Raw genomic sequence first — 26,422 nt, 5'->3', positions numbered from 1 at the left:
TATTTAATTGTCCAAACGCACCTAAATGGCTGGCGCCAAATGTTCCTGTCCTGGCTATCAGCACAGCACAAAAAATGCCATCCCGCAGAGAAAAATTAATTGCCAGTGCAGAAATACCAATATGAAATCGTGTGCGTCTTTTAGTCTAGTACATATGGGCGATTTGATTATCTTTTGACATAGCAGACAGGCCATGAAATGTTATTACGTAACGAAGTCATTATACCCACGAGTCCGCCCGAATATGTTCAATTATTATTTACGGGCCCTACATTTTCAAAGACACCTCACTCAGCTTTACCGGTAAATATGAATACATGAGCAGAGAGAGGATAAAAAAAATGACAGCAATATATATGCAATTCCCGACCGATTCTATCATGAACGATAGAAATTTTTCGCGCATTGCGCGAATTAAGCGGACTAACTAAAGAGTCCAAGAATTTGTGCTGAGAAGTAGCGGTAAAGAGGTATCGGGGGAGTTTGGTCTGAGGGGTGCAGAAGTTTGCTTTATCGCCCTATGGAGGGGGTCAAGACCAACGTATTGGGACGGCGGGCTGACGAAGTGCTGTTGCGGTCCTTTGGGAATCAAGTCGGAGAAATCACCTTTTTTGTTAGTCAACTCAACCAATATTTAGCTGGAAAAGTGTAATTTCGAGATCGAGCCGAAAAGTTGACCTTTTTTCTTAGTCAACTCGTCGGTGATATCAGTCTGTATGAGCATTTTTCGGTTCCCGATAATTGGGGGGCGATGATCGGTGTGGAGTTTGAAAAGGGGGCGATGAGTCGAAAAAGGTTGGGAACCCCTGGTTTACAACATGCTGTAAAAGTGTATAAAAAATACCTTTCTTAATTCTTCATTTTTTCAAATGTTGCATATTTATTCCATAAATGTGTAAATACTTTCGAAAAAACATGAAGTACGAGTCTACGGACGATTTGCACCCGAGATTGTCCACGCATACGATATATGGAATGGTTGGCGCCCTCGAACTCGTCGTTTGTTCAACAGTTATAGCATGTAGTTATAGATTATTGGAACGGAATGGGTGTTCTGATTATGATAACCGCTGACGGTAAAATGCTGCATGCATATCGATATAGTCCTGGTTAATGTTATTTTTGGTATGTTTATGACAGGGTCGGAAGCCTTTTTCGTGAAAGGAGTCACGTTCATCCTGTTTTGAATTGTCAATGTCAATCCATGTGACGTCACAATGAAGACTCTAGACAACAAGGCTAAAAAATGTAAAGATAACAATAAAAACATGTTTTAAACAAGGCCCATGTTGGAACAATGTTTGTTTAAATTGATACTTGTTTTAAATGCAACACTATCTGAGGCTAAGGAGTTGCGGAAGACGTTCCTCGACTATTTCGATAAATATTCAGTCAATTCAAAGCAATTTGGTAACGTTTTTCCGCACGCCATCTTTTGCTTCACCAGTACCATATGGTATACATCGAATTAATAGCTGGAGCATATAATGACGAAACGGTGGCAGTCTCAGCATAATATATTTTATAACGAAGTAGCAGAATATTCGCAAATACTTTTTTTAATATAAATATATAAAACTGTAATTGCATTTGTGTCGACGCTACAAGATCAGGCCGTTCCTTCAGTTCAATGGCTCAATGTCACCGACGGTGTCAACCTTGATGTTTCGTGCAATTAAGATCCACGCTAAATGGACGTTCCCCCTCCACTGTTTCGCCTGCTGTTGTGGAGAAAATAGGCGCTGTTAGGGAAAACGATTGAAGGAGGGTCGCGCACTTGACTTATACCTGCGGCGCGTATTAAGAACTCCATCATATCCAACAAATCATCGCCAAGTGATTCCGATACTGCGTAATCGATGCAGGTTTCAGGAATGGTAGAATGGCATCGCTGTCAACAAATAGATACAGTTCGTAAAACCGTATGCCTAAGCAGGTACAGCTAGAAGCGATGCCGCTAATTCCTCAACGTTTAATTCCTACGCATTCTATTGTGCACAAATGGAGACATTTCGTAAAGTCTTATAGTCTGAGATGGCAAAAGTAGTCATTGGTCATACTCAAGATGAGGATAGAAGTAACGCCGCAATGAACCATCCAATCTATTTACCCTACCGCAATTATCTTTACCAGCCTCCCAGCTCACTATTTTAAATGGCAAAGATTTGTAAGTTTTAAATTGAACCTATATATTTTCACCATTCATATCACATAGTACAGAAAATGAACATCAGCCTATTCGTCATTTTCATAACCTAGCAGTCTTTTGTCATACCAGACTTGCACAATTAGATAGTTCTAGCTGTCCAGCTCCAGGGGCGGGCAACTTCTCCAGTCGGCGGGCCGGATATAGGAAAATTAAGTACTTGGCGGGCCAGATTGCTGAATCGATCCATTATTAGCACATTTATCCACATATACAAGGAATAAATCGTATTTAATGAATGTATTGTAACTACAGCAATGTCACTTCAAAGCCATTCCTCGCCGATAATGGCGAAGACAATATGGATTTGAGAATAACATTGTCATACAGGCGCCGCCATGTCTGCTTCTCTCTGATCAATCAACACACGGTGCAATCCCTAATTAAGATTTCAAGGCGTTTGATAAGCCCGGTAACACTAATTTACCAAGATATCAATTCAGCCCTGCGACCATGGATATTTCAATAATATTTTTGTATAGCTATTTTATTCCCCGCGTAACCCGCATATACCGGTTTCGCGGTGTTTTCGCTTCTGTTCATAACTACATTTTGGTGAATTTGTCCATAAAACTATGAATTGAGTGGGCAATTTTAAACTTCACGGAGTTAGGTGTTAATTTCACTCACTTGTTCTTAATGGTGACCACAGATTGAAACTACAACACCACTGTCAAATAGTTATAGTGTGGCTCATGCGCAATTGAACATGCTCTACATTTTCCATCTTATAGGATCAATAATTAGAATATCTCATGCTTAAAATGTGAAGGATAATACAATCATTCCACCACAGCCACTCAGAATGTCAACGCGGGCCGTAAGCTTGATACCCCTTCTTTGGACTAAACTGCTGACGCAAATAATAATAATACCATGCCTATAATATACAGGTGTATCACGAGATACACTCGACGCCGGACACTATATTTAATTTCATGCAAGCACTCATGCATCATTACCTGATTATCTAATTCGAGCGATATTCGACCTGTCAACTCTCCTACTATAAAGCGAATCCTGTGTAAGCTATCGGATGGAATTGACTCGAGATCACTGTTCATCGACTCCAGAATTGTTTTGCCTGTAATATATGTGTGTAGGTAATTAGGCTTTAAAATGAGTATTAATAAATAATTGCAATTCACCAATATAATGCCCGATAAAGTACATACGTATTTTAATTTTTATCTATCGCATATACTCTGACATATAAGGCTTTTCAAACTATAGTTTGCTTTTCGACCATATATTTCACTTCATTGATTTTTCTCTACTCGACAACGTAATTGCTCACTAGGGCCGTTAAAAATGCAATTTTTCATCTATATGGAGCTTCTTAAAATATGCAGCACGCCAAATGTGGCTTCAATCAGTAAACTAGGATATTTTTTTAAATAATGGTATTTAAGTTGCACATCCTAGAAAATGATTAGCAACGCACGCGTATTCAGCGGATTGACCACGGTCAATGGTCAATGCTCATCCACTATAACCCTGGTTTAGCAACGGATAATGTTTTGCAACCCACTATTCGAGAAGCCCTGTTCTAACAAATACTTCCATATACTCACTTTGAAACAATGAATACGCGATGCCATTCCCCGAACAGTTTAGAGAATCAACTTGAATATTGCACCGACGGCTGTGCCACGTCTGTGATAAACATCATATATACGCAGTTGAATCAAAATGTCATATCAAACAGAAAAATTATATACGATATCGTAATTCGTAATTAGGAGTAACATATCGTATAAATTTTGAATTTTCTCCAAATTTTCATGTTTGCAATATCGTTGTTGCGTATGCTGGCTTATATATCTGTTTTGTCTATTGGAGAGTATTTCACATCCAGAGTTTCACAACAATAAAGTTTTTTGCTTCTCTAAATTTAATTAGAATTAGAATTATAGCGGCAAAGTCTTCTCCAAATCAGACTAGAATTAGAAATATACCTACACAGTTTGTTTTTTTCAAATTATTCTAGAACAAGAATTTTAGATACACAGTGTTTTCCAAATTAGATTAGAATTGGAATTATAGCTTGACAGTTAATTAGACTAAATTATAGTTATAGCTACACAGATTTTTGCAAATTAGACTAGAATTAGAATTACTGAATTCGCGAAAACGGGGAGATTGACCCAAGTTCAGTTCGTATCAAACCAGAGTTCTTTCTCGTAATCATATGAGAATGCGAAATGCTTGCAGTGTTGGGATGACTCGAGTCATGACTTGACTCGAGTCAGACTCGAGTCACCTTTTTCGTATGACTTGACTTGACTCGAGTCACTTTGCTAAAATGACTTGACTTGACTTGACTCGGCGTATCCAAAGTGTGGATTGACTCGTGACTCGGACAAAAATTCACGAGTCAATTTCAAGTCATCAAGTAATCGGTGTCGACAAAATCACTATAACTTGCATATGTTCGGATTGTTCGCGAAACGCTAGTGTAACCCGTGAGAGCGACCAATCATTGAATGATCGTGAGTTTTACTGAGCCTCCATTGTTCTCACTCAAATAAATTGACCGCAAACGAAGGGATCGAAGCTTATAGCTTACGTTGTAGTAAACTAGTATAGTAAAGTCATTTAATAGCAAAATATATATTTCTGTTCTCTGTTCTTACCTTGACGAAGCCTCTTATTTTATTGAAATTGAATTCGAATATAGTTTATAAAGTCCTCAGCCATTGTCACAGTCTCGATTTGTATTATATCAATTTGTAAATGGGTAATGTACTGCATCTTATCAAATTCGTTTCTCTGTTGACTATTTTGGCTGGTAACTATATAAACTGAGAATATGCAATTACTTACATCGTTTAGCTATACAGCGCCTTCTTGAGTGTATTGAACTCTATATTCGTTCATCGATTCAAAATTAATGAACACTCAATCTGTATTTCCGACAGCTAGCATAATTCAATGACGTAATCATGCCTCATACTTCGAAAAGGCAATCTGACTTGAATTGTGACTTGACTCGTGACTTGACTTGACTTGACTCGACTTGACTCGAGTTACCTCCAAAAATCGAGTGACTTGACTTGACTCGAGTCACCTTCGAAAATTGGTTGACTTGACTTGACTCGAGTCAAAATGTGCAATGACTCGAAATGACTCGTGACTCGAAAGTAGTGACTTGATCCCAACACTGAATGCTTGTACAGGAAAATCATGATCTAGATCAGAATTGAAGTTGGAGCATAGAAATATTTCACTAATTAGACTAGAATTACAAATAGAGCAGTGTTTTTTTGCCAATAAGATTGGAATTGGAGTTACTGAAACCGCGAATACCTAGACATTGAATCAAGCTCTGTCCGTGTTAAAAAGAGATTGCAAATGTTTTTGGACCAATGTGGGCTAGTTGAGCACTATACAGTTCTCCTGTAGCATTTTGAGGAAAACCAGGAATTCGATTAGAAATAAAGTTACAATGTAGAAAGGAAAGGAAAGAACGTAGTTTATTTTTGTCCTTGATGTTTTTGCGACATATACACCGAACACATACACACGATCCGTGCATATGCATATCATGAGTGCATGATGTGCATATGCCGCTGGACAAGGAAGGTGCAGATATAGCCTTTGACGGCTTTTTAAGTCTTGCACCACCCCTCCTTGCCCTATCCCATTAATACATGGGCGCCAAGCAGGGAAGTCATGGATACCAGTGTTACTAATCAGGTCTTTGGTCTGACCGGGCCGGGGAACGAACCCATGACCTACCGATCAAGAAGCCGGACGCTTCACCATAAACAGTTCACAAATTAGTTTATAGTTAGCTTAGCGGTAATTCGCTCTAATTAGTCTAATTAGGCAACTAGGATGAATTAGTTGTTCAAGTCTGTTCATATCTATAACGATCACGCGTAGGCAGTAGATGAGACTCAATGCATCGTTTGTTCGTTCGGTAGCGAACCAGTCGGTTGAAAATGAATTACTTTTAAACGAGTGGTGCACTCATCATCGCCAGCATCATCTTAGGAAGCTGACAGTGCAATAAAATATCATTCACTTACAAATTACGTACGCATGCTTAACGCACACTCGTGGAAGTGCGCAATGTAGACCTACATGGGCTCAATGTCTTAAAATCAGGTTTAGGGCTACTGCGGACCACGGAGTACAGGTAGAGTGGTACACATTCAATGTGTATCCAAGGTAACTAATCGGTGAATGCAACACGAGATGTAAAAGCTTAGGTTAGTATCGCCATCGCGCTAAATCAGGAGTGGTCAAGCCGTGGCCCGCTTAGAAATTCGAAATGAGTCGTATTATGAAGTTATTCTCAGAGCTAATTTATGGTGAATAATCGACAAACTAGTTGTTTACCTTGTTTTAATCATCAGTTAGATTTAATGGCATTAACAAAGGCGACCGTGGACTGAGCGAATGGTGATGATATTTCTTTTTTTAAAACTATTATAGTCATTTCTTTCCTATATCACATCGCCATCTGGTCTAGTTGGTTCCTAAAACTCTGCCTGGTGACTAAAAAGATCGTCAACACTCAAACGCGATCATTCGTAACCGCATGTGGTCCGTTCGGCTGAAAAGGTAGGCCGTTCCAGCGCTAAATGGTTTTGCTTCAAAACAACCATTTATCCAATAACTAACACATTGAACGCGCTGCACTTTTATAGTGTAATCTTATCTCACATAAGTTGTATTCTTAACCACCCAGTCGGTTAATTCATCCAGCAATTTCTGTTGCTCTTGACCAATAAAACTCATGTTGCAGTTATCACCAGAGCACAGATCAAGACATATGATGATGCCTATTACAGATGCGATTCTTTGCAGCTCCATTCTTCGCAAGATCTGAAATTCGAGATGCGTGTTAGTCAGTAGGCTATGCCCTTCTCAATCTACTGTGTCGTAATGGGTTTATCAGAAAAATGCGATTCAGAGATCTTAATCCAAACGGTTGAAAATATCACTCGATTTCAGTCAGAACGAAAATAGCTCTGTGTGTCTTCGTATTTTGATGGTAAAATATTGCGACTGCGCAGGCACATAATATGATAACGTGCATTTAATACCGTCCACTGTAAGGGATCGTATTGTATATGAAATATCATTGCCTTATAATCCATATCATGAGCTGCACGAACTAGATTTCGTTATTTCAAAACTCCACCAGACTGGAATACAATGAAACGATATAAAGGTATCGAAACGGCGAGGAGTGGTCTTTGGAGTCAGACACCCACCTGGACCTAGGCGATGTAAATAGCCTATGAGGCATGCACAATGCACATGCACATGCACACTGGACGGAAAGGAAAAAGGGATAACATGAAATGACTATTGGTGAAAATAAATGACGCATGCGTCGATAGGCGAGGTTGACATGTTAGACCAGCGGTTCTCAGTAGGGGGTCCGCGAGACCTCAAATTTTTTTAAATGGTTGATAACCTAATTTTTATTGTATTTTTTCATTTGATAAAGCTTGAGGGAGTTTCGCACCTCAACTGCTAAAACCTCATGACTCATATCATATAATAATAATCGTCTGACATGGACGATGGTAGTGTGGAAACTCATTTTCATTGCTAATTTTCGAATAACCGGCTGATACAAACATATTGCTCTTTAGAGGCGTTTTGTTGAGGTTTGTAGAAGAAAAAAAAATTTGGAGATAGTAACGTCAATCAGGGTGACTTCGTAATGTCTACGAAACCTTCTCGATTTGAAGTTTTCAGTCTCATCAAGTTAGTGAACAGTCGTTTGAAATTAAAAAAAATCCGAAGTATTTCCATAATTTGTCCCAATGCAGGGAAAAGCTTCTTGGAGGTACAGAACTTTGATATAAAATTGAATAGTATATTCATATTGAAATGAACCAGAATATTCTCGGCTGACACTCGTCATAAATCGGACAATGATATACCTGCTCTTAAAGCTCGGCTATCACATTTGAAGCATTCTTATTGCGGATGCCCTATCGACAAGACTGATTTTTTGATGAACAAGGAGTGTTGCGTTGCTATCAAAGCATTACGCCCTCACCCTGAAATTCATATCCCGAGTTTTATTGGTATGCAGCCACGTCTTGTTAATGTTCAATTGTTCATGGTCAAAACTGTTTGCTCATAACTATATATTTAACCCGAACAGAACAAGTCGTTTCATGACAGTCTCCGATTGGAAAACTTGGATCCATTCTCTGGAGCATAAAATTTGACTATACATTTAGATTAGGATTTCACTTTGACGGCAGAAACTCTCTGCGGGCCGATCAAAATGCCGTCACGGGCCGAATCCGGCCCGCGGTCCGTATGTTGCCCGTCCCTGGTGCCATAAATGTTGTGATCACACCAAACGTATCGTCAGAAGCGTTATACGTAAATATTGCATTAGCCTCCATCTATCTTTACGGAAATGGTTTTCGGCACTCCTCGTTCATATCAAAACGAATGCGCGGATTTTCAAGACACGACCACGTACTTCAAGAAGTACAGCAGAAAAATTAGCTTCGAAATAATAAAAGTCCACCAATTTCTACAAAAATAGTATGATGTTATCTTCAAGAAAAATCACTATTTTGCTGTTTATCACAAGCCTACAGATAATATTGGCACAAGACAAACTAAGGTTACACCATAATAGGGCTAAAATTGAACTAAAACGTGAGGCGGTCCGCGAGGGTCCGTAACGGTCAAAAGGGGTCCGCGAAGCCAAAAAGGTTGAGAACCACTGTGTTTGACCGAGGTCCGGTAGTCTTGCGGGCTGACTAGTATTCAATTATGAACGAAATGGAAAGGTTTAATTTCTTTCTCTGCGATTTACAGTACAGGTTTTCATAAATGTGAACCTCCAGATTACATATATCCTCGTACCACCCGGAGTTATTTGGTTGGGAGATGGACTACAAATGTAAGGTTCACATCGCAGGAAGCACCCGGTAAGAAAGATACAATGCTCGGCTATATAGATGCAATTCCTGGCTATAGATGCAGCACGCGGATAAATGCAATTTTGTAACTGTATGGCACATAACTAATATATATAATATTCGCACACAATGAATAATACGATTTCATATTGATACGACCTATCATTAATTTTATTCGTAAATAACGTTATGTTTTCGGTGCCGATTTTCAGACAAAAGCCAAACAGATACAAACAGTTCATAACGCCCGTGACTATATATCTTGAGATTTTCAACAAACTATTTTCACAAAACAATGAGTAAATATGGTATTATAAACCTTCAGACGGTAGTATGATGTACATTATATTATAGTACAACACGCCGTGCACATCATAGTATTGACGGACATTCCGATAACAAAATTGCGTCAAGGATAATCTATGCATGTCCTATTACAGCACCATCAGGAATCTACTACAGTATCATGTCAAAATATTTAACTCACTTGCTTGCACGAATATATTCCTGTATAGATGAGCTGACTCCGACCAATTCTATAAGAGGGATAATGCAGACCCTCGGTGTCAGCTCATATATATATATATATACATACAGACCCGCGGACGTACATTTGTGGGTTCTTTTCAGGCTGGTCATTCGTTGCCGTCCAGATTCCCATTTCTATCTGTGACACCTAAATTTCAAAGAAAATGACCTGAATGGAGAGTGTCAGTTTCTAAGACTACCTGACGGAAGATGGGAATAGTAATATTATTTTTACCTTGTATAAAATGGACATATGATTGCATCCTACGCAATACATGCAAAATTACACAAACGACAGGTCAGGTTATTGTTTCTTTTCCCGGCCGGCACCGCGTATATGATTTGTTGTTGTCTTTGTATAAACAAGTCATTTCTCACGATATGTGTCTCTGGAATTTACAATTCTCATACTGGATTGAGTATTTTGCGGGTTGTTGGTTCACATTTGTAACCTATCTTAGTCCAGAGTGCTCATACATTGCGAAATTTCAGAATTCATTATAATGATCTGATGACACCCTAACCAATATTTCATCCACCTAAAAAAGTGTTTTTTTTACTTTCTAGGACGTTCCCCATTAGAAAATGATAATAAAATCCATTTGAGCCCTAGCCCTCTTAGAAATCATCATATGTGAATGACGTTGTTCCCAATAAAAGCGTAATATATCGTTATAATAAGGATAAGGAATACAAACGCATCCGCGGTTGGATTTACATTATGAGCGTTAGTCGATTCAGGAGTCGTCATAGCTTTGAATGTTGACTAGCGATCGCACAAATCCACTTCCGCCTGGTTTTCACTTGAAAGAACTAAATGGTCATGGTTTTACAGTTTTTGAAACCGAAAGGCTTTGTTTCAGGCTGTCAAGTATCGACTATACTGAAATTAAAGCTGATGAATGGATGGATTTCAGATTGATCTTATTAGAGATATGATCACACCACTGTCACGAAGTATCGTGATCGGCAACGCCACTCAGAATTATCGGACGAGCATCGTAAAAATCTATCAAATTTAACCGGGCTGTGAACAATAAAAGTGTATCGTAATGCGCTTTCTTCTCACTGATTCCTTGAGTATTTTTAGCGTGTCTCAGGTTGCGTTGCTTTTATATGGCAACGACGTTCTTTAAAATGTGTGCTAATTCAGTATATCCGGAGTTTGGCGTTCCAAACAACTTGCTGTCAAAGCTTTGTTGACTGGACGCTTGGTGGCTTGGACTCACAAGGCATAGTAGGAGTATTTATCCTTATATAGAAACACGTAAATTTGCGCCTTTTTGAGTATTGATTGGCCCAGTTACCGTTTTAGTCGAAGCGAATCGTCGGCGCTATTGGTTGGTTCAAATTCGAACGATAGTAATGATTTTTGTCGTTGCTGAACACTTTGGTGACTCAACATAAGTCAAACTTCCTCCGGGCTAACATCAAACCCATCATCACCCTGAGAAGGTTCCAAAGGTGGCGGCTGGGGGGACGATAGGGGGCGAAAATGTTAGAAGTCCAGTGTGATATATTGAATGAACACAGCCGAAAAATGCTCGCTACATATTAGCCACGCGAAAAAAAAGGTCGACTCGACGGGCAATAGGCGTGGAAACCGTTTTTTCGAGCACCCGCTCGGAAAGTGGCCTTTTTTAAGTCAAAACACCAGATGAACAAATTTCCAGTTTATATATTCTCTTTTTCTGATACGTAAATATTGGAGTGAAAATTTGGGTCGAGCTTGATAAGGTGGAGATGAGTCGAAAAAGCTTGGGAGCCACTGGTTTATATTATACTTCTACTTGATAATTTTCAGTTTCTTGGGCAATACTAGGCCTAAAAGACTTACATTTTTTACTCATTATAAATCTCTACCTATATACTTATACTTCATCAGAAATAAACGACCTTAATTATAGTACTGCTTGAGATCCAACGATAATGACTTTGATCATCCGTGTTAAAGTCACAGTACAGAACTATACACCTCTTAGCGTATACGTCATCGATTCGCAGTGTCCATCGAAGCAGTCAAATCCGCCCTAAATAAACACTGAATATGGTGAACGAAACCGTTGGGTTAAAATTACCAAACAAATTATTTCCAACAATCGACTGCCGTCATCTTAGTACCCAGTCTTGTCACTACTGATGGGTATCTCCGCGACAGTGACGTACGTCAAATTATGGTAAATAGGCAGGTAAAGGTTTTCCGATTCATTCAGAAAATTCGGAAATCTGATGGAGCTGCTCGACCCTTATCGAAAGAGCACTTCCTGGTATTATTTTCTGTAAAGCTTTTCCTTCAAAGCCCAGGCACTAGAGTCGCTATATCTCGTCACGTCAATACCAGAAGCGGTCTACTTAGCCAGCGTTGCTATAATCGAGTAGAAGAAGAAATAACGTCGTAATTTTCTACTCGATTGAAAGTGGATTTGGCGATTCCGCAGACATGTCAACACTACTTCAAGTGGAATTGGATAATAAAAGATCTGGAAAGTAGTAAAAAGAATCTTTTGTTGAGGAGTCGAATACTTTTGTCGGTTAATAGGAGGTGGCTACTTTTGAAATGGCAGTAGGTATCTCCATGACTGAAGACACTGCGAGCGGAGATAATAAAGTCGGATATTTTAAAGAGTCGATTATCGTGTTAATCAGGATTTAACAACTCAGAATTAGGGAAATAAGTTGATCGCTGATCATAAAGTTGATCTAGTTACATTTGTAATCTCGTGATTTAGCAAACCTGGAAAAACTGTACTCTGCGTAAAATTCCCACGCAGAAATATTTCTGGCAATGACCGTGTAGGTAGATTGTCTCCTACGTAATGACTTCATCCAACAATCGCACCACGCATTACGCACCACGCACCATTACAAAGCAATAGGTTGTATCTATATTCTATAATCCGTTGCGTCGCTGTACCGAACTAATTGTACACGTCATTCATTTCACGATGATGACAATCCTACCTTGTACAATCGCAGGACCTTTTATCAGCAGCATGCCGTTTCATTCAGCAACCCGGCGACTGACAGTCAATTTTGTTGATTGAAAATTAGGGACATCTGGGGCTATCATCGCGACCAATCTAACCGATATTATGCACCACGAAACAACAGTTTTTAATCAGACGATTAGCATTCTTTCGGATCAGCTAACTTTATGATCTCCGCCCACAATGCGCCAGAATTAGGAGTTTTTAATAACATGATTACCATTCTCCAGGATCATCGAATTTATGAGCTCCCCAGTATGTGCAATTTTTTCAGAAATATATTCGATGGTTATTGTGACGGCTAATTCACGCGGTTCGTATGACAATTTTAAACATGCTTATCCGAAAACTGATTCTACTTTTCAAAATGCAAACTGTAAACTGTCAACCATCAGTCTTACCAAACAACTGTTGTATTGTTTACCATTTCCTTTTTATTTTACAATTGGCTATATTCTTTCTGGATCCTGCATGCAAGTAAAGTATATGTTAGATTTTATGTTCTATATGATAAAACTCGACCGTGTACGTATTAAATAAATCATTAGTTTCAGTTGTATATAGCCACATATGCATGCATGACTACATCAATTCACTCCGTGACGATTATGATTGCCTAAGAATCACAAAATTGTAATTTAATAAAAAGAATCTAGCACTACTCGATTACTATTAATCTACTACTAATCTATTTATGATTTGCGATTTAATTTCGTTCCTTGAACTTGAGCCTTTATCGTTTGAGAATAGCGGTTCCCAATCTTATTATGGTCTGACGACGCGAAATCTGTCGCCTCAATAATGTTTCGCCCAAACAGAATTGATAAATGATTTTGGAAAATGGTGACGTTACATCTGCCGCGCAGCGAGATTTTATAGATTAGTGGTTCTCAACCGCCGGTCCGCGACGAATTTCCACCCGGTATGTGGGGTATATTAAAATTTTATACCTTTGTATCGAGATTCAATAGTATATTCATATTGAAATGAAACCCGAATATTCTCGGCTGACACTCGTCAGGGGTAATCGTCGGAAACTAGTACCCCTGATTACCCCTGACGAGTGTCAGCAGAAAATATTGGGGTAAATTTAAATATGAATATACTATTCAATTGTATATTTAAGTTTTGTACCTCCACGAAGCTTTTCATATCAAGATGCAATATGTTGAAGGCTTGTTCATTGATAAAAATAAATTAAACATCAAACTTTGAACTCATTTTGAACTTCGTGAAGTAACATTAGGTGTAAAGGCATGTTCGATTTGACTTAAACTTCAAGCAGTGTCATTTGACGACATGTGAGTGACAAGTACGAGCTGACTCGCTAAACCGCGCAGTTTACGCGATCATTCGTTTTGGATACATTCATTTTGTGAAGGACCGTAACTGCCGAACCTCAAACCCTCCAATTCCGTGAATGAACATAAATTATAGAGCATTTTCAAAAACTTTATCCAACTTTTTTCAATTTTTTTCGCGTTTGCTGCGGTTTAATGGCACTAAATGTCTCGATTATTGGGTTTCCTCATGATTTTTAAAAATAGGCATTTCGGCGTCAGCCATTACCGCGCCACGACACGCCAACACATAATGAAGTTTAGGCTAATACAGGACTTAGAAAAGGTGGCCAAAAACTTGCCAGCGAATTAACCTTGGCCGAAAAGAACTGCACATTGTTGACCGAAAACTTCGATATATATATATGTCTAAATGTCCATAGGCTCCAAAATGGCTGGTGATAAATCTCGCCGTCCTGGCAATCTGTACCCCACAGAACAAATGCCAGACAACAGAGAAAAATTATTTGCTAGTGAAGAAATACAAATTTGGGGTCGTGTGCGTCCTTTAGTTCAGTACGCTTGGGTGATTTCAAGATCTAGCCACGATATAACAGACAGTCACGAAATATCACGTCACGAAATATTGACATGCAATGAATTAATTATTCCTATAGGCCCACCCGAATATGTTTAATTATATTTAATTACGTGTCCCAAATTTTCCAAGACGACAGCTCAATCAATAAACCATTTACAGCAATATACGATTACCAATATTATTGACCGATTCAGTCATGAATTAAAGAACATTTTCGCGCATTGCGCGATTATGTTACATAAACTCTCTGCCTACATTGAGTACATTAAGTATGTTCACCAGGGCCGGTGAAAAAATCCAACCAATTGTGAGCCTAGGAGCAAAGCCGCCCAGAAGTTTGGTTTCTGACCCTGTGGGGGCCAGAGACCACTGTTTTCGGACGGGTATGTTGATGATCGGCCCTGATTTTGTGTATGATCAGGTATAACTGTTGTCAGGTGTTTTCGTGCGGCGCTTTGTATTCATAGTAGCCAGAGTAGCCTCCGTCTGGTCTTAGTGGGCAATGAGTTAGGTAGCACGATATAACGAAATATATTGTTAACGCTATTTTAATACTGGACCAATGAGGAGTCTTGTAAACACCATCTAATTCCATGAAGTGAAAACCCGACAAGACATTTATGATTATTAGTAATCCATGTGTCGTGTTAAATAGAGATAAGAAGAACTAAATGTTTCGTGCATATAATCTCTCATGGCTATAATATATATACGCGCGTAATACTCCGTATATAAACATTCACTTCAGTTTCATAATCGAAAAGCTATTACATCGTCGTACTGTGATTCAATAAATTTACAAGTCGGGGAGATAGAAACAAAAGAGTTGTCCATGTGACCTTTGAGTAAGCGTGTACAAGTCAATTGTAATGATTGAAACTTCATTAAATGCTGCTTTTCATATATTGAATAGTTATGCGCGCATTCCGTGAAATAATCGAGATTTCTGCAAAAAGAAGCTCGCTAAGTCCTGTTAGAAAGCATTTACTTGATTGCGATTGTTCGGTAACCTTTGAAATAGGCTAAATGCCATTTGCGGTTTGCTATAGCTCCTAACAAATACTTGATGATCGCTATGCGAACAAGAACGCAAACCGTTTGCGCAATTCCCATTACATTGCACTTCTATATACTTACCTATTAAAGCTGCTACTTACTAAACTCGATTTGAAGAAGGGTCAGCATGAATTTTATTCACATCAAGTCAGCCCTCACTGACATTTCTCCGTATATAGGCCTATATACTCTGACCCATCTGCGTCAGCATAGTTTTGTTAGGGAATGCCCTGGAGCCATACACCTGCTGTCTGTGATGACGAACAGGTAGCCTGTACAAATGCCCACGTCGCCACAAGCAATTTTGACTCGGGCGTATACATTCTCGTCGGAGAAGATTCGATTTTCTCACGCAAGATACGCAGTACGCATCCATCACTGGAAAGTGACGCAACGTGTAAATAGTTGCAAAACATTTTATGGGCAAGAAAAGATTTATTTTCTCATTTTAAAATTATCAATGTATGCATTGGTTCACTTCTTACTCAAAGAATAGCTCATGTGTAATTTCATTTCGTTGTGTGCGTCATCTGTAATGGACGTGAGAGGCCATTCTGCAGGTCCAAATTCATTGCGGTATTTTGCATCAATTTTAAGGTTGCAAGTATACGAGTCCTTGATGCTGCAATTGAATTCGGAAATCGATGGGAGCGGGGCCTACGATACTTACTACGATGGGAGTCTGAATTACTCTTGCCCCGAGTTTTCGATGTCTCTCAGAGGTTACAACGCGTTATTGAGATGGCTAAATTGGAGATACTGGTAAAATGACTATAACCAATGTCACCAAAATTATCGTTTGTTTCGAATTAGCATACTACAATCTTCACTTTGCTGTACCCGTCAATATTGTGAAGCCATGAACATGTTTTATCCCGTTGTGCAAAATATGAATTTCTTAGTAGGTTCCCTGTTGCGAAATATGCCGAATTGAAACAAACATACCTATACATATCCAACCCTCCATTGATTTTATGTTATCTTGTAACCCTCATTTTTATAATGAGCCTTGATTAGTTTTCTCATTATGCTGACATGTTATTTCTTGTTATCCCATTATAGCGCCATTATTAACTTGGTGCTTTTCTATGTACGCCATCACTGACCGTGGTGATAAGGACCTATTATATTGTCTGATACACAGCAAGAACAACAGTCAGGAATGATTGAATTACGGCGACTTTGTATTTTGCCATCTGGCAAAAACGGATTCATCGAGAGATTTTAGTAACCTTTGTTAAATGACTTACGCTTTTAGATCATGCCCTAAAAGATACCGTGGACTTAAATTATATCCTAATAAATCAAATTGATTTGTATACTGCATCGTTCATGTAACATCGATGACATGTCAGAACATGTGAGTAGTGTCGTTCAAGTTTTTTTAGCAAACTTGGGTTTTACATATACCAGTATACATGTGTATAATTTCTCCTTTTCAGTCGCTGATATGGTAAAATTTACGATTTCTAAATTCATCGTTACATATATTGGCTACATAGACCTAGAAATTCATCTAGGAAACTAAATTGACGCAGAGCATTTTTAGGAAACGTTTGACTGCGTTCCCCGTCGGGTACTTTACTCTGCGCAAGTAATTTTGTGCAAACAATAACGCAAAATTCTTTGGATACTTATAGCAAGCCTCTCACTTTGATTTCCTTTACAAGCGTGCGATATCGTAGGCCTGCAGACCGCGTTTTTCAATTAATATTTCTTTTTCTGTTAATAGTTTGTTTGTCATCTTATCATTGGTCGCATTGCGATGGAATCGGATTTTAAGGTTTCAGCGAACGATTTTCGGTATTGGGTGTGATTATTATTATAAGCTTCGAAGCTATTACGGTTTGTAGAGAAAGTGATATGTGTCATATGTGGCCGCGTTTGCGAAAGTCATCATATTACGGCGTATGTTCGAAGATAACTCATACCGGTTTAATGCATTCTTCGTGGAGAATGGGCCCGTATTTGAATGCGCTACGAAACTATATATGCTCTAACTCCCCCGTCGTCTGCCAATATTTGATGGTAATACGAAAATTATTCCCAATATTTTTTTTATTTGCATGTGAAAATATACTGCTGTTACTTGAGGTTCAATAACGCATGCAATTTAAAAGATAAAATATCGTGATATATCATAACTATAGCAAACATGACATTTGATCATAACGAGCGCTGAGTATATAGCTATTGCGTATATGAATATGGTGGACAGTTGAAAGGAAATATTAGCAATAAAGAATGATGAGTAAAGTAATTAAATGTTATCTGAAATATCGTTTTGCATATATGGATGAGCAACTGCGAGACAAAAAATGGGCGTCGTCGCGGGACCATTCAACTTTCTCGAGAAACGAGGACAAATCTTCCTGAAAGACGGCATATTGTATCATATTTATTTTACGTTCTATTTTCTGGTTCGTCACAATCGAGGCTCGCGCGGAAGTGCTCGCTGATTTTGCGCTTATCTCCTGTTTCTGCAATGTGCATTTAAAGTAAGATATATCGAAGAAAAATATTTTACATTGATTATAATGATTATACATACCCCGGCGTAATGCGAAAAAATCTATCACGTCTACGAGATCATACGATGGATTTTTGCCCGCTGTCTTCATCGTTTTACTTCCCTCGCTTACAGTAGGCATAGCTGTGTACCCAGCACCATCACATCTCTGAAAATAAATTATTCGAAACGGTGACCTCTCTGCCGCAGCATCATGCCAATCGGTTTATTATACCTTGCGGATTTCGGCATCTATTTTTTTCTGTAACCTTTCGATGTTCCTATATACTCCGTTCCATATTCGGGGTCTCCCCCGAAAAATGTCACCTTTTGCCTGGGCTTCTTCTACGCCGCTCTTCAGTTCGTTAAGGATGTAGTAACCTTAATTGTGTAATCAGAAAAGTGATATTTCATACAAATTTCATCAACTTTTGATTACGTATAGAATCTAATTTTTCTAAGAATATATTTTCCAAGCACCCAAGTATATTCCGCCATTTGCAATTTATTTCAGAGTGTACTAAACAAAAATATCATCTCTACGTATAATTATAGAGCCTTGTAGGAATTTTGTGATATGGCAAATAGATTTGGGACAGAATCAATGTAAAACGCCATATGATCCTGTCTTACAGCGTTAGCTATCTCACGGTATTCGCAAAAATTTAACTCAAATTTTGAATGTTTTAAACGCGAATAAACTGTTGACAAATAAAGGTTTGTACACTAGATCTTCCAATTACTTTGTTATCCTACAAACAAGCGTTTCTCGGATCTCCGGAAAGCATTTCAGATCCGCTTTCGAAATCTCTAATTACACTTATTGCACTTGATTTTGATTTCACGGCCTTATGACCTCTATTCTGTAATATTAACCTTGACTTCCCTGACCACCGATTCGCATCAATTATCACAGATACCAACGTCATGCTTGTTTCGATAAAGAGGCTCTCTTCTCAGTACTCACATTGAATAAACGCATATACGAGGTTGCTCGTGGCGCAATCTTTGTATTCCACCGGTATCGCGTTTACACGTGCTATATTCTGAAAAACACAGTTGAATATTTAGTAACCAATTCATTTCAAATGTATAAATAACACATACTCACCACATTCGCCTTTGATAACATTCCGACAAAACAATGTACTTGATGCAATTTCCAGACATCTATATCAGTTATATTGGTCATTGTACAGTTGTCCCCGCAACATAGATCAGACGAGATGAGAATCGCGAATGCGACCGCTGTTACGAATATTAGCACTCTCATGGTCTTCGAAATATCTGAATGGAAAATATATGGCTGTCAATTTACGCGTTTTACCTCAAATTAGAATTTTACTCATGGTCTTCATACCGTTTGTTCAATGCATTATTAAGATATTATCAGTCGGGCAATGCACAATGAATTAAGTACACTAATGTGAATGGATTATTAATTCTGCTAATTCCAAACGTGTAGCGAGAAATGATACCTTCGAGCGCTGAAACTACGTGCTCTGTGCCGCTAAGGTTTAATTTGTGAACTAAAATTGTATTTTCGATAGTACACTGTAAATCCGCAAGGTCGTATTGAACACTTCATAACACTTTTTTCTGCGTACAGACACACTTTTTGGGCATATAAACGCATTGGGCCATTATCGTCGCAACGCTTCTGCTTATTTCTCCGTTTACATGTAACACTTCGCCACTGCGGCTTATTTTCAAGAAAATTTATACTTGGTAATTTATCATCAATTTTGCATTCATAAACCATCGGTACGTTTGGAGATCACATTAAATCATGGTATATGTAAAATAATATTACTCACTTGACCCAACACTAAGTTTAAGGGTAATATTTCAATGAAATATACATATTTCCCTGTGACGCAGAGGGGTCACCACCTTCGTTACGGTAGAGCGCGCTCGATTTCAGTTTGGATTTGAATTGGTGGTTCGTCAGGCTTCAGGCAGAGAGTAGGGTACACGAAAAAACTTGGCGAAATGGATATATTGAAGCAGTTTCTGCTACCTGATGGCGTAAAGGATCATAACATCCATGTACTGTAAGGCATGGAAATGCGGTAAATGTTATTGAATGTATGTAATGTGAGAATAGTCATAAAATGAACTCGTTTTGACATTGCAGTAACGTCGTTTGTTTTAGATGTTTTAGTAGGCTACTGATATCCCTTATTCATATGAATGTTCTTTAGATGTTTTGTAGTATATGATTCGTCTGATATTATTGCTGGATGATCGAGCTTCGAATCTAATAATATACCAGGCTGCGACCAGGTCCAGTACTACGGTACTGATGGGAAGCTGCTATAAAAGTAGCTTTTTTGACATATGGATAAAGGGATGTTCTCTCTATCCACACTGAAATATCGCTATGTAGGCGATATTGTGGTCCATTGTGGACAAGTACTGCAATGTCAGCAATTGAATGCCGGTATGACAGTCATGCAACGGTTTTGATTGTTTTTCAACTGCAACACATTTTACACTGTACTGTTTATTCCAAGTGGTAAGGTGTTAGGTCAAAAATTGCCAAAATTCGTTACAAAATCAAAATTTTGTTGGCAACTTGCATTTCGTTTGCATCATAGATGATTGCACTGTCGGTGAACTTATCATTTTACAATTTACATCTTGTAGCCTACTTTATAGTCCTACCGTTGTAGACGGACCATCGTCTGCTCATTGTGAATCATAAACTGTCAAATGAAACAAATACCCAACGTAGCCTATTGCACTATCCTAACTGAAGCAAGACTGCGTGGGCATTGGTTCTTCTATTAGAAACCGTATGATGAAAAATTGCGATGTAGACAACTTTGTCATAATGAGAGAGTGCAGTGTACGCACAACTTCAGTGTTGCCGGCCAACAACTGCAGCTGGTGAACGTTCTTTCTTCATTCTTGCCAAGCTACTTAGTTAGGACAGACACTCTCTACCCGAAAATGTAGGAAAGTATCTTTCGTTGTACTACAACAAATTTTTAATTATTTCTACCATAATACGAGATGTAACTAATACTAGAATTATTCATGGGTCCAGATTTCGATAAAATAAGTTCTTTTTCATGTAAAAATTTGTCAATTTTCATGCTAAAAGATTTTTTCAGGTCAAATTACTTCGGAAGAACAGACAGCTCCAGCCAGAAATAAAGATAAGTTCCGGTAATACAATTCTAACACTATGTGAGAAACACCTAATTCAAGTACATGGGGTCAAAATCAAGTTTTTCATCATCAAAATATGTGTGAATTTGAATTTTTTAGTCAAAATCTTACCTTTTTAGGCCCAAAAAATCGCCCCAATGATAGCACAGCCAAACGAACAATCTTTTCAACAAACCATGGATCACAAGGGGTCGTATTTGTTTTGCCCAATCCCCAAATTTGACTTTTCTGAGTTTATTGTGATACGGTGACTGAACTAAACTCTATTTTGCAGGTAGTATGTATTGAACTTGGCACCTTTTTGAAATGCATTTGCTGTATGGAATACTGGTAAGCATCACAGTGTTTTGTAAGTGAACTGGTATATCCTTAGAGAATGAATTTGATTCTGTTGCAATCGGTTATCTTTGTGATAAAGATTTTTATGAATGTTTGCTGATAAAATTTCACAAAAATTGGTAACAATCCAGGAAGTATACTAACTGTGCCAGAGTAAAATTGGTGGTAACGTCATGTGCAACTTTCCATTCCATTACCTAATTATTCTATGAAAGACACCCTTCTGTCACGCACAACTTATTGCAGAAAAAAAAACTGTATCCAGTATGATATCTGCGTGATTACTGAGCAGTTCATTTGTATTGCGAATTTTGGCAACAAATATTTCTTTTCAATAGTCTTGGATTGATCCTCAAATTCGTTCAACTGATGTCCACTCTTTGAAAAGAGCCCCCTGGGTCTACCGTGCCTGCGCTATCAGACAATGTTGACAGTGACGTGAGGAGTCGTTCGTAACGGGTTTTGTGCCGGCACAGTCATCTTATGTGATACAGACCTTTGTCTCAAGAGCCCATGGATACATGTGATTATGTAAGCCCATTTATTCATTTTATATATCACCATTGATTATGCAATTTGCTGGTTTTTGCAGTCCTACTTTTCTCACGAACTATCTCGCAGAGTAGCCTACGGGCTATTCGATATGAGCTGAAAAAGGCTTCATCTGTGTACACTGTACAGTGTACCCTGAACTGCGTACACTGAACACTGAACAGAGATGTAGTTGAACGTAATGAGCTCGTGTAACTTGTACTTTAACTATTGCTTACTTAACTATAATGGGCTAGGTGAGTGGCTCTCAACCAGGGGGGCTGAGCACCTCTCCTGCGCTTCTGTAACCTACCTGTGTGAAATATTTATATTTACTTCTGCATCAAATTTACAATTCTCCTTTGTAATGTTTCGTATTTTCTAGGAGCAGCATTTGGATTTGACCAGTAAAAAAAAGATCCGCCATGGCACGCCACGAATCAGGGACTCATCAAGCCTGGGTTGCGGCTGATGGAAAGAATATGAAAAATGCCCTAATGTGCAGGTAGTATGTATTGCAATTGGCACCTTCTTGAAATGCATTTTTTGTTTAAAATACTGGTAAGCATCGCGGTGTTTCGTAAGTAAACTCGTATATCCTCAGATAATGAATTTGATTCTGCTGCATTCGGTTATTTTTATAAAATTCCACTAAAATGATTAACAATCCAGGAAAGTATGCTACTCGTGCTGGAGTAAAATTGGTGGTACGGTCACTTGCAACTTTCCATTACAATAATTATTTGTTCTATGAAAGACACCCTTTTGTCACATACAAATGTATCCAGTCTGATATCTGCGTAATACTGAATGCTGGTGACGTCATATTTTGTGATACGATTTTTGATGTACAACGTTCTTTCGAGTTCTCTACTAGTTGCTGACGAGTCTCAGCCGAAAATATTCGGGCTCATTTCAATATGCATATACTATTCAATTTTATATTGAAGTTTTGCACCTCGAAGAAGCTGTTCGAATATGGAATAGTTCCCTTGTATTGCAAATTTTTTAAACAAGTATTTTCTTTTCAACAGTCTTGGATTGATCTTCAAATTCATCCAACTGGTGTCGACTCTTCGAAAAGACCCCCTGGTTCTACCGTGCCTGTGCTAACAGACAGTGTTGATAGTGACGTGAGGAGTCATCTGAACGGATTTTGTGCCGGTGCAGTCGTCTTTTGCGATAATACTTTTGCCTCAAGAACCCATGGAAACATGTGATTATGTAAGTCTATTTATTCATTTCATATATCACCATTGATTATGTAATGTGCTGGTTTTTGCAATCCTAATTTTCTCAATAACTATCTATATATGCGATATGAGCTGAAGAGAGGCTTGATCTGTGTACATTGAACAGAGGTGTTCTTGAATGTAAAGAGCTGGGGTAACTTGTATTTAAACTACTGCTTACTGAACTATACTTGGAACATCAAATTGAGATCATTTCCCATGTCGTGCTAAACTGCTAATTCCAAATAATTTCGTTAATTAAATTTTATCAGGAAGGAAGGATTTTGAAAGATTGAGAACAATTCCAATTACTGCAATGATGGAAAAGTATTCAACACCTTCGATAAGATGTCACAAAGTTTTTTGTACTAAAGACAATCAATGTGTCCTTTGTCTGGTATATTTTCTTGTCTCAATTCAAAGCAGCTATAAAATCTTAGAATCGAAGTTATATGTAAAGCCTACCGTATGTCAATTATTGTAATGGAAATCCAAACCCATAGGAATAACGATTCTACTATATTTATTTTCGGATCTTGTTTGCAATCAATTACATTTTCAGCAAAACGAGGTTGATGAAGTCAACTGTCTTCTTCTCCAAGCCAAATTGAGAGACAAGCTAATACAATCCAAGACCCAAGCGCATGTCTTATTGAAACAGGTATCGTAATCTTTCTGTTTTGTGGACCATACAAATTTACATAGACGTTCTGCTATAAATTTCATTCTGAGTTACAGTTCTGCATTCTCATTGTGGCCTGTGCGTCTGAATGTAAATGTAAATGTCAAAATGGTCGAATTGAAAAAAACGCAGACCTAATTCAAGATATTTTTATTAGTCGTTATGCGAATTTTAGTCCTTCTCAGTGATAGGATTCCACATGTACCCGAGCGCCTTTCCTGCGTTTGTGTAACCTGCATGTGTGAAATATTTATATTTATTTCTGCATAAAATTTAGAATTTTCATTGACATATTCAAAACTTTGGAATTTAATCACATTTTCAAGGAGCGCAACTTGGAGTCGACCAGTAGAAAAGAAGCAAACACCATGGCACGCCACGAATCAGAGATTGACCGATCCTGGATCGCAGCTGATGCCAAGAATATAAAACTGCTTCAGTAAAAATGGAGTATTCAGAAACACTGTTGACGTTTTGAGCTACTATGCATTGGATTGTCATACCCTGAAGGAGTGGTTCTCAAACAGGAGAAAGCATTTGAAGGGGCGTGAAGCCGCTGTCAACTAAAATCTTTTTCGCACATGGCAGCTTCTACTTATGTGTATGGTCAGAATTTAATATTTGAATATTCTCTCATCAACAACTATTACCGTCACTGCCATCCAACTATCAGTTGGGATTTCTAGCGTTCTGGTTGCTTTTTTTAATCTCATGATATGACGATAAGGGGTGTGTGAAATTTTTTTGCTATCATAACGGGGCGTGTCCAAAAATGTTCAAGAACCAGTGCCCTAATGACTTCCAGATTTCATATTTTGCTGCAGACTGGTAAATAACAACAAAATCTTTTCTGTAAATCTGCAAAATTTTTATTGACTCAAAGAAACGATTTCTTTGTTATTTAAACAAAAGGGATTGGCATTAACCTGATATAAATACTTGTAATGCAAGCCCAAGAATATTTTTGATGCCTGGTTAGCATGCCCAATTTCATTAAGAGTAAAAAAATACTTTGTTACTTGTTTATCGTGGTAGTGGTAGTGAAACTGATACATTCATTGTTTGTTGATTTACAATAAAATTAGAAATTTACAAGCCATAATTTGATCAATTTTAAACAAGTTTTATTGATTTGTGTTGATCATGTTTTCCGTTAACGGACGTAACCAATGAATTTGACTCCATGCCATTGTCACGAAAGTTAAAGATATTAAATGATATTTTGTTATCACTATCCCTAATTCCTTATGCATTCATTTTCATGATTGAACGAGTTGCATGATATTTGTAGTGAGTTTGCTCTTGATCATTTGTGATGTTCGTGATTTCATGGACTATTCCGGAAACGGTTTCAACTGCTGATCTGAATTTATGAAACCCTGTCACAGCAGCTATTGGAAATTTCAATGTTTGCACGTATTTAATCACCCAGGTTGGGTATTATAAGCGTCATCTATTCATGAATCAATAAAATCTGATTTTATTTTGAGCCCTGCGTTCCGGTGAATAGTCAACCAGCCACTTTGAGGCTGAACACTTTTTAGGTAAACACTTTTAATTTAAACACTTCGCAACACTTCTAGGCGTTCAATTTTTGGATCACGTTTCGTGTTCAATTTTCCGGGTTGAGCAACACTTCAGAATTTACAGTGTAATTTATAGTGTGGAAAGCAAAAGATGTTGGGAAGGACATTGTCTATTTTTGTCCTTCATGTTTTGCGACATATATACACTGACTCATGATATAGATAGATATGCATACTGAGAGTAGCCTACATGATGTGCATATATGCCGCTCCACAAGGAAGGTGCAGATATAGCCTTGTTAGGCTTTCTCAGTCTTGCACCGCCTTTACGTGCTATCCCGGTAATGCTGAGCGCCAAGCGGGGAAGTCATGAATATCCGGGAATTGAACCTATGAGCCATGACCTGCCGATCTATAAGCCTGACGCTTCACCATTACTTTCGCCCCTGGCGTTAAAAGAAATTAGAAAAACGTATGGTTGGGTCTTTGGAAACAGATCCCCAAATCCGATATAGCCTACATATTTTGAATGTAGGCCTATTTGTGATAGTAGTATCACATGATGAATAAAATCTTACCTTGCGATCCTGGTCGGTTCAATAGGTATGTCAGTATCGATTGCAGAGACCGCTACCGAGAAGTCCATCTATATAAGATCCGTCAAGCCAAATTTATTTCATAAAATTTTACTTTACTTTCGTGGTTCGCTTTCCAAACAAATGCATGTAGATTTGGATTTTCTGTCATTTTACCAACCTACTCAAATTCAACGTACTAAGAAAATCAGGCTGGTACCGAATATACCGGGTGTACGGGTAAACTGTTTTTAAATATTCAGGTATAATTATTCCTCT

The 26,422-nt window shown here is 38.2% G+C and overlaps 1 long non-coding RNA gene across 3 annotated transcripts; it reads left to right on the top strand.

Moving 5' to 3' along the window:
• Positions 1–19,635: 19,635 nt before the first annotated feature.
• Positions 19,636–25,531, top strand: LOC145452436 (uncharacterized). Of its 3 annotated transcripts, none has more exons than XR_013919360.1 (7): positions 19,636–21,255; positions 21,533–21,588; positions 21,936–22,128; positions 22,520–22,633; positions 23,163–23,352; positions 23,923–24,021; positions 24,369–25,531. It is a non-coding gene; the product is annotated as an uncharacterized LOC145452436 (long non-coding RNA). The 3 variants fall into 3 exon arrangements; XR_013919358.1 differs by having other exon boundaries at positions 22,514–22,633; XR_013919359.1 differs by lacking the exons at positions 19,636–21,255; positions 21,533–21,588 and having other exon boundaries at positions 21,623–22,128; positions 22,514–22,633.
• The last annotated feature ends 891 nt before the right edge of the window (positions 25,532–26,422 follow it).

Source organism: Botryllus schlosseri, chromosome 12 (genome assembly GCF_051294905.1).
Source record: "Botryllus schlosseri isolate E-star chromosome 12, Bs_hap1, whole genome shotgun sequence".
In the NCBI taxonomy this organism is placed as follows: Eukaryota; Metazoa; Chordata; class Ascidiacea; order Stolidobranchia; family Styelidae; genus Botryllus; species Botryllus schlosseri.
Note: the sequence above shows the minus strand (reverse complement) of the source record. Positions and strands in the feature narration are given on the sequence as shown.